Below are 14,677 nucleotides of genomic sequence, written 5' to 3' on the forward strand. Positions count from 1 at the left end.
CTTTTTTTTTCAGGGGAAAAAAGTTGTACTATCATGACGGGAAAAAGTTGTATTATCTTTTTTTTTCAGGGGAAAGAAGTTGTACTATCATGTCAGACGGTTTGCACAAAGAATATCAGCGTGCAGTTTGCTGGACCGTCTACGTTTACCTAAGCTACTGTTTGGCATGGCAGGTTAACCTGCTCAACCAACATATATCGGCCAAAACAGTATGGGGAATCATTAGTAGGGTGCACATGTTCATTCCAATTTTCAGATGATTTCAGGATGGAAAAATAAAATAAATTGGAACACGATGCAGTGGTTTGATGTCAGGGAACACGAATCTGATGCTAATTAAATTAAGATGCAACACAAACCCCCGGCAAAAAAAAAGATGCAACACAAACCATAATCGGTGATTACAATGATAGTCTTGTCCTGGACAATAATAATACAGCAACATCTGATACAGTTCTCATCGAGCTAAGGCACTAGACACATATGCTTATTATGAAAGGCGGCGGAGGCCGGTGGATATCCGCTCCGCCTTGCAGCCTCCGTCCGTCCATGGCGGCCATGGCTGTTTTAGTTGCAGCAGCAGCAGAGGCAGTCGAGGCAGCACTCGCAGGTCTCGTAGCAGCAGAAGCAGCACAACGCCGTGAACACGCTGCAACCCAAAATAAATAACCAATTGATCAGACACGAAGAAACAAAATCATATATTGAAGATAAGAATGCATAGAACACAAAGGAATTAACAGGAACTAGTACTAGGGGAATCAGTCCCAAGATATTCCTGCCTTGTCTCTATGATTTCTCCGAGGATTTTTCAGATGGCAGAAGAGGTTTATCTCTCTCTTGGCCTCTACATCGACGGCCGAGAGACTTTACTTCTCTTGGCAAGACGAGCAGAGAAAAACTCAGAGGGGGAGCGAGTGAGTGTATGAACAAACTGTGCGTGTGTGTCTCACCATGCATAGATGCAGCCCTTCTCCTCGTGGCGCTTCTGCACGTGCTCCGTGTAGGACATCTCCTGCCCCGACGGAGCGTTGTACATCTTGGCAAAGGGTGGAGTGGGTTACTATGGAAGAAGAAGATACTCTCCAAGGATTCTGCTCTGCTCTCCTGTGACCGGCTTTGGGAAGATGTAGGATTGGAAGAGGAAGGAGATGTGGGTGGGGTTTTATAGGCTGGGAGGGCAGCTGCACCTGTGTACCACAGTTTTTTTTCCTGCTCAGCACCACCACCTAAGCACAAGTGGCAACACTGTTTTGTAACTAACACAGCTCGATGGGCCCACACGTCGGTGGCCATGGTGACTGTTGTTTGTCTTTTGTAGGTGTGGAACACGGCTTTGTGCTAGTCGACCTCTAGAAATCATAGAAAAAAAAATCTCTCAAAACTCCGAACTGGAACAATTTAGTTGCTAAATTTTGGTTCTGGCCACACGAGTGGTTTGGTTGCGGGTGGTTGGCGGAGGTAGGGTGTGTTGGAGGGGTGTGAGCGCCGGGGTACACCACTTGCTCAAGGGCCGACGGTGGCGACGTCCGTGGACGCCGTATCCTTCATGAAGGCTCCGTCGCGGTGTTCCCACTCCTTCGTGATGCTCCAGGTGAAAACTTGATCTTCGGGATCGGACGGTGGCGGCTACCCATAGTCGTGCCCTTCTGGAGGCACCGTCCTAGAGTCCCTGCTCCGTCGTTATCCGCCTCGCCTCTCCTCGGAAAATTGCGATGGAGGTCTCTGTTGGCTCCAAGCAATTCATGTTGTTTGGTAGTCGTTGGGGTGGCGTGGTGGTGCTTGGCACCTTTGTATTTTGCCTTGGTGTGTGTCGTGTGCGGTGGTGACGTGTGTTTGTATCGGTGTGTTTGTATGGCCGATGCTTTATGTATAAAGCGGGGCGAAAGCCTTTTTCGGCAAATTTTGGTTCTGTAGTAAAGGAAAAAAATAGAGGATGGAACTTTGTCTGTTCTTGTTTACTCCATCTGGCGCCAAGCCGGACCCGGAGTCTCTTGTTCTTTCCTCTTGGTGGTTTGATTGTGAATCCTGACTTTATTTTTTGAACGAACCGAGGTTTCCTGGTCTAGTCTACTTGGGTGGTCAGTTTTGACGGGCTGGAATGAATCCACCCCCTATCGATGAGGACCATGACTTCATGGTCCCATGACCATGATGGGTGTGTGTGCAAGTATGGGTATGGGTATGGCCAGGAACGAGACTAAATAATCAGCCTCGATCTCCATTACGAATTAATCATGCCTGCAAAGTTAGCTACTACGACCTCACTGTTATCAATGCTCTTATTATTAGTGCAACTATCACATCACATCATGCTTCAGAAAAAGGTTCTAGGTATATGATGGCTGCAGATGTCTTGTCTTGCTTCAGAAAAGGTGAGAAGCTGAATCAATTACCAGGCATAAAGGCAGCCCTTCTCCTGGAGGCGCTTCTGGGCGTGCTCGTAGTAGGACATGCCCTGTGGTGGCGGAGGGTTGTTGTACATCTTGCCGCCGGCCGGCTGGGCTCCTCTTCTGCCCGGCTTGCTTTAGATCTCTCTTAACTTGTGTGCGTAAGTAAGGTTATAGTACACTGCATTTGGATGGGTGTATTTATAAGTCAGGGGAGGTCCTACACTTGTCAAGCCCAGCTGCCAAATGTACACTCACATTCGAATGTATCTTCTAACATAAATTAGAAGTATCCTCGTGCAGACAAAAACAGGACCTCATTAGTTTCCTTCGACCCTAAGGTTTCTAATTTTTGTCAGCTACCTAGTGTGATTCCCATTGAATTAATTCACTACACTGCCATATTTGACCGGAAAAGCTCCAAATTAAGATGTCCAACATTTGTTGATGCCCGACATTAATAGGGCAGGGGATGTCCAACATTTGTCGATGCCCAACTGCCAAGTGTACCTTCACATCTGAATATTTGCATCTTCTAACATTGGAAGTATCCCTGTGGAGACAAAAACAAGACTTGATTGGTTTTCTTCGACCTGAAGATTTCTAAATTGTCGTCCACCCACTGTGATTCCCATTGAATTGAGTTACCACGCTGCCATATTTGACTGTCAGAAGTACAAATTAATATACAGGCCTGCTTGTACATTTGTAGTCCAGGTAAAAAAACATTCCACACTTTCACCAAATTAAGAACTTATGTATACTGATCTATGATCCCGTCAGCAGGTAGACTGGCGGAGACAGACCCAAGCCACACGCAGGGCCCTAGGCCTGGGTTTGCGGCCAGGAAATCCTTTGTTGAATGTATAACTTTTGCTACTGTTTATACTGTTCATCATGTTTGGCCTGGAGCTGGAGCGCGATTCGATCCATGTAACCAAGTAATTTATGAATTGAAAATGCTCTATGTTCGCTAAATCCATCAGAGACCATGAAGGGTATGTGGTCCCTTTTCAACCTCATATGCTTCCAGCTTTTTTTCTTTTTTTAGAAAAGGAGGATGACCCCCGGCCTCTGCATCTGGGCGATGCATACGGCCACTTTATTAATTATTCTCACAAGACCTTACAAAGTCATACAACAGTAAGACTAAAGCCGCCATCTAAGCAACAAACCGTCGCTACACCTATCCAGTTGATGAAGGGGCGCGGATAGCCTGGGCCTAATACTAAACAGACATCGCAGCCAAGCCTAACATCTAAGACCTGAGACCCCAACCTAGCCACTTACCGGGTCTGGGGCACACACTGGTCCGGCGTGCTTTCAGAGGCCGCCGCCGCCAACTGTCACCTCCCCATCTTCAGAACTGTACTGATGCATCAATGTTGCTCGGTCAAGCTATCGTCGACGCCACCACGGCACCCAACGGCACGTCCTCCCTGCGCGCAAACAGCTGAGCACGTCGCGGTCACCACTGATACACCTCAGCGCCATGCTGCTAGGTACCAGCAGCCGACACATCTTGAAGTCCTTGGAAGATCTAGTCATATGCTTCCAGCTGATTGTATTTTTCTTCACGGCTAAGGAGTGTACCAATATTGGTAGTACTAGTGCAGCACAGCAGCACCAAAATGGATGACAAGTGGATGCCTCTTACGTCTCCTTCATGGTTTTTTATTTTGGCGTGGATTTTTTTGTCTGCTGGCGAGGTCGCTGACTACCGACTAGTCGATGTCGTATTCTAGAAGGAAAATCCAACAGCGTCGACGGGGACATCAAGGAGGATTTATTTCATCTGGCTTCTGCATGGTTTTACTTGGCGTCCATTCATTTGCAAGGAGAAGTGACCACGAATGTATATCGCTCATGCTTGACAAGCGCCACAAAAGAGATTAGGCTACATACAATGTGTTACCATGATATGATTGGAAAGTTCCAATCCATTTAACATATTTAGGCTCACTTACCAAAAAAGATTTTCCCCCGCTTTGTATTCCAAAGCAACCAACACCGAGTACAGAGATCACTGTGGCGAGCAGCACAACACACCAAAAGAAAAAGAAAAAGAAACAAATGCCAACCACGGAAGCTCGGCAAAGCGCGGATGACCCACCACCGCGGCACCCACCGGATACAGACCACCACAAACCGAGGCTCCGAACCACCGCGTATCAAGAAGCAACTCCAAGAAGGGATGTGACGGCGACGACGCTGCTGCCCGGACGAGTCCTCGGGTTTCCCCTGACACGCGGAGGGAGGTGGGGGTGGATACCACAGACACCCTCCAGTAAGGAAAGGTGGCACCCATAGGTGTCACCGCGTCGAGGACGAAGCCGGCAGGGATTTCTCCCGCATTCCAGCCCCAACCGCCCAACCGGACGGAACCGACCCGCCAAACCGTCGCCCACCACCATGCGCCAACGCAGTAGCGCCGCCACCCACGCCGCCTCACTACAAACACCACCACGAGGCCAGGAGGACCGGAGAGAAGCTCACCACGACGGGAGCAGCACCACCGACGTCGAGCGGGAGGGAACCACCTCCACTGCCGTTGTGCGGGAGGCCCGCTCCTCCGGCACCGTTGCGGTAGCCGTCCGGACGCGGCAGCGGGACATGCCGGGCCACCCCTGGCCCAGCCAGGCCTGAAGTGGGCCTGTTAAGCTCCGCCGGCCGCGATGCAGTAGGCCGGCGTTGGCGCCGCCGGCACCCAGCCACTCGTCGCGTCTCCCTCTCCTCCTATAAGCCACGCCGAAGACCATCGCCGCCGCCGGCCCGCCCAGGCCCAGATGGGGCCCGAAGGGCCCAAATCTGGGCCGAGCGGACGACGTCAGATCCCGCCACCGCGCCACCACGCCGCCAATGGCGGCGGCGCCACCCAGCTGCTCGCCTGCATGCGCCACGAAACCTCGCCGCCACGCTAGACAGCCGCCGCCTAAAAGCACCCCCCGGAGCAGCTCCCCCCGCGCCGGAGAGTGACCGGGAGGGGAAGGGCCAGGAGGCCGCCGCCACCAGCAGCTCCGGGGCCAAGCCGGTCGCGGGCGCCGGCGATGGCGGCGGGAAAGGAGGAGGGAGGGGAGGGCCTGGAGGGAGGAGGTCGGTCGCGCGGCCGGTCCCCCGCGGGGGGGGGGGGGGGGGGGGGAGGGGGAGGGGGAGGGGGGGAGGGGGGTGGGGTCGCAGTCGCTAGAGAGACTTTTCTTTGTTCCCAGGAATAGCTTTTCAGTTTCAGTCTTGATTTAGGCTCACTTTAAATCTCCATCGGAGTTCTCCTTGTAATATTCTTTTGTAGCAGTAACCACGATCAATATAAACATTTAGGTAACTGTGTTGTAATTTTTCCATTAAAAAATGGGCCTGAACTGTTACCTCAACTATGTATTCTGGGTAGTAAATAGTAATAACATAGGAGTCAAATTTTAAACTATGACCTAAAGCCATAGGTGGGTGTACACCATCATTACAGTTACTTATTATTTTTGACCTTATAACACCGACATCTCCAATAACTTGCACTGAATGATACATGTACGCTATCACGCCAGTACTCATCTGTCCATTAGATGCAGTGTGTTAGATAAACAACAACTAGTATTCACTGAGGGCCAAAGGCCATTACATACACATGTGTGGTAAAGTGCAAGAAACCCCTTATATAATGGGGATGTACCAAAAAGGGACTATACACATCTAACACCCCCCCCCCCCCCCCACAAACTCATGGTGGATCAACAACACTGAGTTTGGAGAGAAGAAAACCATGCTGCGCTCGAGTCTATGCCTTCGTGAAGAAGTCCGCCAACTGTAAATCAAAGGGCACATAGTGAAGAGCGAGATTCTGATCCTGCACAGCAGCACGCACAAAGTGGGCATCCACACTGATGTGCTTGGTGAGCTTATGCTTCACCGGGTCACACGCAATACTAATAGCACCGGTACTGTCGGACAGTAAGGGAGTTGAGGTAGTAGCAGAGACACCAAAATCCTCAAGTATCCACCGCAACCATATCACCTCATCTGTCAACATAGCCATGGCTCGCAACTCAGCCTCTGTACTCGAGCGAGAAACTGCAGTCTGTTTCTTTGTCTTCCAGGCAATAAGAGAGCCACCAAGAAAAACACAATAAGCAGACATCGAGCGTCGATCAGAGGGATCACTAGCACAGGTAGAATCAGAGTAGGCCTGGAGCTCAAGAGAGCTGGAGCGGGGAAAGAAAAAGCGCTGAGAGATCGTGCCACGAAGATATCGTAGAACATGGAGGAGGTGACTATAGTGGACAGAGGTGGGGGGCTGAAACAAACTGACTCAGAATGTGGACAGGATAGAAGATGTCAGGATGCGTAATAGCAAGATAGACAAGGTTGCCAACGAGGTGACGATAGCAAGTGGGATTAGGAAGAGGTTCACTATTAGAGGCACAAAGCTGAATGTTGAGCTCCATAGGAGTCACAACAATGCGCGCATCACCCAGAGCAGCGCGAGTAAGAAGATCCTGAATATATTTTTCTTGGGAGATGTAGAAGTCATTAGAGGTCGAGGAGATCTCAATCCCAAGAAAATAGCAAAGCGGACCAAGATTAGTCATGAGGAACTGGTCGCGAAGGCGAGCCTTAACAAAGGCAATATAGTCAGAGTCCTCACCAGTGATGATCATGTCATCAACATAGAGAAGGAGAAGAGTCCGATCACGAGGAGACGTGTGAACAAACAAAGTGGGATCATGATCACTGGGCACCTGCGACAGTCACCACATAGGCGAAGCGCTTAAACCAGGCACGAGGAGCCTGTTTAAGACCATAGAGGGAGCGACGAAGTCTACAGACCATACCATCAGGAGCATAGTACACCGGTGGTGGCTGCATAAACCTCCTCACGCAACTCGCCATTGAGAAAGGCGTTCTGGATATCAAGTTGAGAGATAGACCAATGACGAACAGAATCCACAACAAGGAGAGTGTGGACAGTGGCCATGTGGGCCACATGAGCGAATGTCTCATCATAATCGCGTCCCTGCTCCTGCTGAAAACCACGGGCCACAAGACGAGCTTTGTAACGCTCAAGAGAACCATCAGAGCGAGTCTTAATCTTGTAGACCCACTTGCAGGTGATGGGATGAACACCGGAAGGGAGGGAAACCAGATCCCATGTGCCAGAGCGCTCAAGGGCAACAAGCTCTTCGGCCATCGCAAGCTGCCATTCAGGCTGAGTCATGGCAGTCCGATAGGAAGTGGGCTCAGCAGTAACAGAGAGACCCTACCGATCAGGAGAATAGCGATCAGGCTGGGGGCGAGGCCGAGCATGGAGGTTATGAACCGGGGGATGCATGAATGAAGCGGTCCCAGAGGTAGAAGGCGTGTCAAGCGCGTCAGGGGAAGCATCCTCAGTACGAGGGCGGCGAGTATAGTGGAGAGGAAACGGTGAGAGAGGGCGACGAACGGGAGATGATGGTGGAGAGGTGGAGGAGGAGGATGGGGAAGATGATGTCGGTGGTGAATGAGAGTGAATGAGAGGTGGAGGGGGAGGAGGTGAGACGTGAGGCACATAGCAGGGTGTATCGGGAAGGAGAAGAAAAGAAATATCATCCACGGAGAAGCTCGAGGAAGAAGAACGTGGGTAGTAAGAACGAGATTCATCAAAAGTCACATCACGCGAGATGCGCAAGCGACGACCAACATGATCCCAATAATCATAGCCCTTGTGCTCATCACTGTAGCCAAGGAAAACACACTCAACCGACTGAGCAGTCAGTTTGGTGCGTTCTCAAGGGGAAAGAAGGACATAGCACACACACCCAAACAAACGAACGACTGAGTAGTCAGGAGAACGACCAGTGAGACACTATGTAGGAATACCACCCTGCAGTGCAGTCGAGGGCTGAATGTTGATGAGATAGGTGGATGCAGAAATAGCCTCAGCCCAAAAATGGGTGGAAGGGAAGCAACAATCATCGGCTCATGAGCCGTCTCAAGCAGATGACGATGCTTACCTTCTGCAACGCCATTCTGAGCATGAGCACCAGGACATGAGAACTGGGGAAGAGTACCCTATTCCACGAGAGAAAGCCACACAACAGCTGGGTGATAAACTCTCCAGCGGAGTCAACACGAAAAGTACGAATAGTCGTGGAAAACTAGGTATGAACCATGGCAGCAAATCGTTTGTATATAGAGAGAACCTCGCTACAAGATTTCATGAAGTAAAGCCAAGTGTAGCGAGAGAAATCATCAATAAACAAAACATAGTAGCGATGACCACCTTTCGAATCAAAGGGAGCAGGACCCCAGATATCAAAATGAACTAAGTCAAATGGATGCTGAGAGACCGAATCACTGGTAGGATACGGTAACTGGTTCTGCTTGCCAAGTCTACAACCATTACAACATAACGAAACATCTCCAAATACAAACCCCAAGAGACCCTGACGCACTAATGATGACAAGCGAGAGCCACAAAGGTGACCAAGACAATGATGCCACTGCTGGAAAGACGTAGACGAGGAGGCAGTAAGAGCATGGGAGCTGGCAGAAGTGGTGGCAGCGGAAGGAACACAAAGCCAGTCAACCTCCCAAGCCCTCTGACTCACGGCATTGGGGGCCAACACCAACCAAAGCCTTGGTGCGATGATCCTAAATGGAGCAAGAGTCGGTATCGAGAATGACCCGACAACCAGAATCAGTAAGTTGGGCAGCATAAAAGAGATTCATGGTAAGGCGAGGAACATGTGAAGCACTAGGAACAGAAAAGGACGGAGTGGAAAGAATACCACGACTGGCAACAGGAAGAGATGTGCCATCGGCAGTAAGAACATTAATGGGAGTATCAAGAAGTCGAAGAGAAGACAATGCTGAAGAATCAAAAGACATGTGAAAGGAAGATCTAGAATTCAAAACCCACGAAGATGTACCTGACGGTGTAGGTGCCTGAGGTGATGGAGGGGTGGATATAGTCACAGCAGCAACGGAACCAGTCGACGAAGAGTTTGAGGAAGCCAAGAGACGCTTGAGCCTCAGAATGTCCTAGTCAGTAAGTGACGGAGTCGAGGAAGCTCCAGGAAACCCACTGGAAGAGGAGTGCCTCTGGTCTCGCTTCTTCTCACGGCAATCAGACTCTGGGTGACCTAGCCGAGAGCAGTAGCCACAGAAAGTGTCACGACGCGACCGTCCCTTCTCAACATAAGGAGGGTGACCCACCCTCCTGAAGGTGTAAGTAGGAGTGGTGGAGCGGTGAGCCAAGGAGACGACACATGAGCCCGAGCAGACAACACAGACGGAACCGCCAGCAAGCCCGCAGAGCGAAGGCCAGTCTCCTCAGCACGAAGCTCGGCAAGCACCTCCGAGATAGGAACACGATCATGAGTAAGCAAGTGAGCACGTCGGGGCTCAAACTCAGAGTGGAGACGAGATAAGAACTCGTGTATCCTCTGGAACTCCAAATCAGACCGCGTAGTCTGACAGCAACGGCAAGCTCCACAAAGAACTGTCCACAGAGAATCAAGCTGACGCCAGATGGCAGAGTACTGTGAATAGAACTTATCAACAAAAGAGTCACCCTGCTGAAGAGCATGCTCCTGACGCACCACAGATAGATATAGAGCATCGCCAGAGGGCTGATAGCGCTGACAAAGATAAGACCACATCGCTGCAAAAGTGCCTAGGCCCATGAACTCCGAAGCAAACTGAGGGAGGACACTCGCAGTTAGAACAGCAGCAGCTCGAGCATCATCATTGCACCACTGAGTGTAAGCAGACAGATCATCCCGATAGATGGAGAAAGCATCAAAATAGGCGGATACCTGTTGATCTTAAACTTCAATTGCAGCATCATCAAGAACTTTGGCTGCATCCCGATCAGCCTAAGAAGCATCAACAGCAAGCACCGGAGGAACCGGCGGGGTAGGAGCCACCGGAGCAACAGGGCAGAGCGGACAGGGTACCTCGCCAGAGAGAACGCCCCACAACAGAAGCCCACGCATATGGATATGCATGAAGCCCGCAAACTCAGCATAGTTGGTGCCGTCGAAGATCACAGAGCACCGAGGAACAACGACATAGCCCGAAGAAGACATGAGAAAGTCTACCTTCTGCTCTCTCTCTCTCTCTCTCTCTCTCTCTCTCTCTTTTGGTCAACAGATCCTCAACTAGATCTGGATCGAGGAAAGCGCTCACAGCAGCCTACGCACGAAGCGAGCGAGGCCAGGGCCAACAAGCGAGGAAGGGGGCGGAGAGGGCCGGCCGAAGTCGGAGGAGGGCCGTTGCTGGACTGGGCGGCGGCAGCGGCCGGACTAGGCAGCAGCAACGGCGGCCAAACGGGGCAGGGCGACAGCGGCCGAAATGGGGAGGCCACAGCGGCCAAAGCGGAGTGGAGGCAGCGGCCAAAAGGAGCAGGAAGGAGATGGAGAGGGTACGGTGCAGCCTAGCACGAGAAGAAGCAGAGGCTCGGGCTGCAGCCGGGCTTGTGCGAGTGCTCCTACTCGAGAGGAGTCAGGCAGCGAGACGACGATCCTGACGAGGACGGGGTGAAGAAGACGACGGTCGGAGACTAGGGACGGAGCCTAGCAGCGGTGGCGACTAGGATGGAGCACGCACGGAGTTGCATCGTGCGGGAGAGAGGCTAACCTAGCATCTGATACCATGTTAGATAAACAGCAACTAGTATTCTCTGAGGGCCAAAGGCCATTACATATACATGTGTGGTAAAGTGCAACAAACCCCTGGGACTATACACATCTAACAGAGTGTACATGCTTGCTATGTCTACAGTCATGTCAAAGACCCGTGAGCATATGACACGGCAAGGATATGGTTCTATCATAAAAGGCAAGGATAGCAAATCAAATTGACTATAGCAGAAGTACTGCATGTGCTGAAATTGGAGACACCCACTACTGCATAAGCCGATAAATTAAATGCACTAAGCTACTGAAGCACCATCACATTAACAATGCCTAGCAGATAAATATAGTTGCATTCCAAGCCTCTCAGGACTAGTCCCTCTAGAAATGATGATAAATACATCTATATACTCATTAAGGAGTGATCACTATCTTATTTAAATGAGTTGCATAGGTTTGAGAAGCATTAGGGATTATTCTATGGTAGGGTACTAGATGAAAGTGAGACCTTTGGAGCAATAAGGCCCTTTTATTTCTTTCGTAGGAGCCAGTTGGGCATATATGCCTACATAATGCTATCAGTGCCATGAGGGATGTTATCCTTGGCGTTTAGGATAGAGCAGTCTGCCAATTACAAGGTTTCACATCTAAATGTATCTTCTTACATGCTCAAATTAGAAGTACCCTTAAGGAGATGAAAATTCAACTTAATTAGTTCCCTTCACTCTGAAGATTTCTAAATTGTCACATATCCACTCCCCCGTCTTGGTTTGTTGCCCCCTTGTATTCTGCATCAAATTTTAACCATATATTTGACTAGCAAAATTGAAGTTATATGCCACAAAAATCACGTATTAGATTCGTATTCGAATGAAGTTCTCAATGACACTATTTTTGCACCATATAATTTATATTTGCTAGTTAAATTTATGATAAATAGCCCAAAATACGAGAGGCTAATAAACCCGGACGGAGGAAGTACTGTAATTCCCACTTGATTGATTTACTAATTACTACACTGCCATATTTGATTGGCAAACGCTAGATCAAGCGTTGGTACATAACAATTCAGCTAATGATACCATTTTAGCGGGCAACCAAGTACTTAGTGAATAATTAATTGATGATCTGCCTTTTTTTAAGGCCCCATGCTTTCAGTTGACAATAATATTTAGTACTAGTGCGTCCTGTTCTTGGCATGGTCAGAAATTGAGTACATCAGGGCAGCAAGACTAGAATGACCAGTTGATGTTTTCTTGAAACAAGGCAAAAGATCTGCCATTTTCATTGATTAAGGAAGGATGTTTAGAGGTCGAGGTCGAAGACCAAACTACAAAACTTTACTCTCGCGGCATTACATTATGCAAATGCTTAGCCCCCACAAGACACCACAACAAAGTCTCCTCTTTTATTCTAGCGACCATAACTTCAACCGGCACCGTGGTGTTGTGGAAGACATGTGCATTCTGCTCTTGCCAGATATCGCACGAGATAAGCAACATTAAGGAAACAAGCGCTCTTCGCGATTGCATCTTCTTCAACGAGTTGAGGCTCCACCACTCCTTCAGGGCATCCACATGACCCCAATACAGAGGATTCACATCATGAAGACCAAGCCAAGTTTTAATCATCGCCCCAACTCTGACGGTTCAGCGACATTGGTAAAGAAGACTTGTCGCTGATTCTTGAACCTGCTTATGAAAGAGGCTTAAGTTGTAGTTGGACCATCCCTGACGTTGGAGCCTGTCAGCCATTCATATCCTGTTGTTGAATAACTAGCCATGCAAAGAATTTACATTTCAGGGGGAGGGGGCAATTCATCCACACGTTCTGGAGCATTCCCATGTCAACCAAACCAAGGAATCATGCGATATAGGCCGCCGCCGAGTAATGTCAACCAAACCAAGGAATTCGTGGATTGTGCGCTCTAGTTGATGTATTATGTTGACCGTTTGCACAAAGAAAACCAGCGTGCAGTTTGCCGGATGGTATTGCTACTGGTTGGGATGGCAGGTTAATGTGCTCAACGAACATAACTCATCCACAACAGGTGCACACGCTCATTTCAGTTGCGGAAAGATAAGTTCATTTCAGTCTTCAGATAGTTTCAGGGAGGCAATCGAAATGTTAAAGGAAGGGAACCGCTAGGAATCAGACTACTGATTCTTAGCTTCCTATCAGACTAGTGTTCGACCATAGGATTGGATTCATCCGGAATGTCCAATAGGAAACACTTTCTATCTTACGTCTGATAGGTGGCTCTCCTCACACCACTCATTCACCATTGATGCATCTTCCATCCCACGGTGGATATATCAAAGCGAATTCCCCCATTAATTAACCACATGATTTCCCTTTAATCCATCCTATCATGAGTAAATTATGCCTGCCTCCACCCAACCACCAAACCCATCAAACCAAAAAATCAGGCCAGGCCGACCCACCCACCTCGCCTCCTCTTGCATCCACGGGCATGCTCATCCCCAAGCTCACTCGCTGCACTGTTTCTCCGCCGCCATCATGATCCGCCCAACGAACCCCAACGATACGTGTGGTCCACTGTCCAACTCGCTGGATGCAACGTCCCTTCCGCATCTGCTCTGCCCCAATCCTGCTCTCACCACTGACCTCGCAGACCCCCCTTGTTTTCTCATCGTCTCGGTTCACCACCAGAACCCTGTCCTACTACCCCCTCATCCACATCGCGCTGGTGAACCATCTTGATTCAGCAAAGAAGCATGTACATCTGGAGCAGTCCAACAAATCGCCCCTGGTATGTACTCTCCCGACTTAGTGTTTCAGTCCTCATGGTATACTACAATTTTTAATCCGAAGCACTTGAGTTGATATGTGTTACTTTTGTTCATATCTTGTTCAAAGGCTTTTGTTGGTTGTCAATACTATCCAATGTGTATTTAATCATCATATGATCTATGAATTTTGGTTAGTTAGGTACACATATCACAACAATATGCATCCTATTCTTCATGGTAATATCAGTTTACATTACAACTTCAAATTTCCATGTTTCTCTTGAAGATTAATTCTATCCCCAAAGTACCATGTTCTTGTTTCTTTGTTATGTAGCATCTCAATTGCAATATAGATGCTTCTGACCTCTATTAATTTTTCTTCCACAGATTATAATTTTTTGATCCATTTGTATTCTTCGACACAAAACATTCATAGCTTTGTTGCCCACAATATTTGGTTCAGGTTTTTTTGTTTTGTGCTTCCATTGAGCTCATGTACATAGCACATGTTCTACGTCACATGTAAATAGCTTATTGTCAAGCATCCCGCAAATGGAGCTTCTAGTGTCACACTTTATTGCTTCTATGTTTGTTGATCCATGCTTCCTTGGTTTCTGCTACTTAATTATTAATTTGTTTGCTTCATGCATATGCTCGCTCCCATATAGTAGTAAACCTTCGAATTTGTTTTAGGTGATATGCTTCTATACATATTTGAAAATGTTGAGTCGTTCTTTGTCGATAATGTTTATATATCCGATTATTTGATCAATTCCCAGATTATTAGGTTTGTCGTAACATGCCACAATTCTTATGTTTTCAGTGGGCCTGATATAATGAAGCAGCATGAAGCAGAGTGTACGATGAAGAGTCGTTCTGCCCTTCTCTGGTTAAAATGTGTCATCTTATGTCCTTAACCTGCTTGGAA

General features: G+C 48.7%; 1 long non-coding RNA gene across 1 annotated transcript; it reads right to left on the reverse strand.

Annotated features, from left to right (window-relative positions):
• Positions 1–349: 349 nt before the first annotated feature.
• Positions 350–2,370, reverse strand: LOC123083002 (uncharacterized). Its single transcript, XR_006439183.1, has 2 exons — positions 954–2,370; positions 350–649 (listed from the first exon to the last, which is right to left on the reverse strand). It is a non-coding gene; the product is annotated as an uncharacterized lncRNA (long non-coding RNA).
• Between the last annotated feature and the right edge of the window lie 12,307 nt (positions 2,371–14,677).

This window comes from Triticum aestivum, chromosome 4A, assembly GCF_018294505.1.
Source record: "Triticum aestivum cultivar Chinese Spring chromosome 4A, IWGSC CS RefSeq v2.1, whole genome shotgun sequence".
Taxonomy (NCBI): domain Eukaryota; kingdom Viridiplantae; phylum Streptophyta; class Magnoliopsida; order Poales; family Poaceae; genus Triticum; species Triticum aestivum.